Source organism: Phocoena sinus, chromosome 18 (genome assembly GCF_008692025.1).
Source record: "Phocoena sinus isolate mPhoSin1 chromosome 18, mPhoSin1.pri, whole genome shotgun sequence".
NCBI classification, from domain to species: Eukaryota; Metazoa; Chordata; class Mammalia; order Artiodactyla; family Phocoenidae; genus Phocoena; species Phocoena sinus.
In genome coordinates this window covers 72591037-72593523 of record NC_045780.1, presented here as the reverse complement: position 1 = coordinate 72593523, position 2487 = coordinate 72591037, and the positions used below count along the sequence as shown (strand labels likewise).

Sequence of the window (2487 nt, the reverse complement as noted above, 5' to 3'; positions counted from 1 at the left end):
TTCCAAATGCACTATACATCCAAGGAACACGTTATCTGAATCGGTGTCGAGATTTCTCATTAGAGTCCCTAGCCGGGGTGGCTGCTCTGTGGTCTCGCTGGGCGTGATGGGCACGGGGTGGGGAGCTCACCGCGAGGATGCTGGGGAGGGAGCTCTGCCCATCCGAGCGTGTGGATGGAGAAGCCCTCGGAGAGTTGCTGCTGAAGCTGAAACAGGCCACGAGTGACCAGGCATCCCTGAGTCAACCTCCACCTCCTTCTCTGTTGCCGGGAGGAGTGACACTGGGAGGGCAATGTCGCCCCCAGAGGGCAAGATAGCGCCCTGTGCTGTCAGTTTCCAGGGAGCAGGTGAACCGAGTGCTTCCAGCCTCCTGCCCGTCTCCTGCACCCGCTTTTCAGGAGGGGGCCCTATCCGGAAGAGATGGGATAAAGGATAAGCACGGTGTATTTTCATGGTCCCTTGACTTCCTTTGCAGATTTTAGGAGACACGCCTTTGGGAATGGCCTCCAGGTCTTGGCTAAATGTCTTCTCCTTCCTCTGTGGGTCAGCAGTCAGCTTTCCCTTATATTCTCAGCTATTTAATATTGTTTCGGGAGAGTGGGGTGACCCACAGCCTATTCTTCACAATGAGCTTCGTGATAAGGGGCGCAACCATCTAGAAAGAGAGATGGGCTTTAGATGCCAGCTGGCGTGCAGGTGAGAACGCAGACATAGCTGAACAACTCTTGTTGGAGGGTTAAAAATCTTTGCTGGGTTATGATGACCTGGCTTCAAAAATCTAAAGAAAAGAACCAAACATGTCAAATCTACTTGGGCCCGGCATTGTACTAAAGTGTTGTTCATGAGTTCGGAAGGAAATAAAGACTTCCTTACTGTGGGATTAAACACCAAAGAAGGCAGGGACCAATTCTACCGGGAAAAAATGAAAGCTTCTCAGTGCATTCCTGAGCTTTGTCTAGAAGATACTGATTGGTTCTTGACATCAGGTGACGATGCTTGTGTCATACAAGAGAACCTGAGATGGCTTTTGGCAGACTAACCCTGAAGAACCCATACCCTTAGGGAGAAGACTTAAGCCCTATATAAGGTAGGGCTACATGAGTGAAGAAGCAGGAGATGTATCAAGCAAAGGAGTGTTGAAATTTGTTGATGCAGCCAAGAAAGACGGATGTACACACAGTTCTGCCATGGGAGACAGCCCTGGGGAGACACATGGAAATCATGAATGTAGAGGCAGGGATTCTAAAGACCCCATTGGAAAAGAAATTTTCCATCTTTTTGGACCAGAACACCACTGAAAGTTTATCTAACCAGAAACTTTTGGTGCTGGGGCTATACCTATTATCCTCCTGTAGAGGGTTCTTTTTGCTGTTTTGAACTTGCAGTTTACCTTCACTATGTTGACTCTACAGCAGTGTATGTGTTAGAATACCTTGTTTATCATCTTCATCCATATGGTTGTGTTTACAGACAGCGATCTACCTTGCCTGCGATTAGACTAAAGGAAACAGTGAGGCATACAAACATGAAGATCCAAAGGAAAAATTATAAAACTCTAGGAGGAAAAACATGAGTGAATGGAGAAATAAAGTGTCTAACATTACACTGAATAAAGTCTTCTGCGTTTCTGTTGTAGAATCTTGGAACCTCAGTGGGCACTTCTTCTAAGTGAACATTCCATGGTATAGTATCTTAAATCTTTCTTATGTATGACTGTCGACTGAAGCTTTAAATACGCTGTGCAGTATGTTAAAATGGGCTTTGGCCACACTGAGGAACTAGAGATTTTGTTTCCTCTTCCTGACCATGTGTATTATTGTCTAACCAAACTAGTTAAATTTGCTAAAACTTCATCACACCATTTTGTAACATATACACAATGCTAAATAAAACCTGTCCTTAAAATATTTTAGAAGGAAATATTTTTGCTCAGTGTTATTTGTAAACTCAAGCCTTGAATCTGTAATTGCAGTGATAATTTATAATTGGTAGTATCTCTTCCAGAATAAAGAATAAAAAAGGCACTTGTTCTAAAGGTGCATTCAGGAGACCACAATTTAAAATAAAAATCCTATCGGTGTTTTCCAAGATCCTACCAGAACACAGCATTACTTTTCTAATACTAAATAACAAGATCTCCATGCTGAAAAATGATTCAATTAGATAATCATTTACTAATAATAGTTATTATTATTTGTACCAAATTTCCAAGATCTGTGCTGGGGGTTGTGCAAGTCAAAAATAAGGCATGGATTTTACATTCAAGTTATTTGTTATTCCATTAATACCTATTTCCGTATGACCAATATGAACAAATCGGAGAAAATCTCACTGCCAAAATGTGTGGTTCTAAATGTAAAATGAGAGGTAAGAAGAAGGAACAAGTACTGTTGTCTGGAGAATGCAGACAAGACGTTCTGTGAGGGGTGGAGGAATGGCTAAGACTTGGAGGGTAGGGCCATGTTCCAGAAGTGGCAAGATGCTTTC

The 2487-nt window shown here is 42.9% G+C and overlaps 1 pseudogene; it reads left to right on the top strand.

Moving 5' to 3' along the window:
• Window positions 1-499: 499 nt before the first annotated feature.
• LOC116743348 lies at window positions 500-1551 on the top strand (annotated as a pseudogene).
• The last annotated feature ends 936 nt before the right edge of the window (window positions 1552-2487 follow it).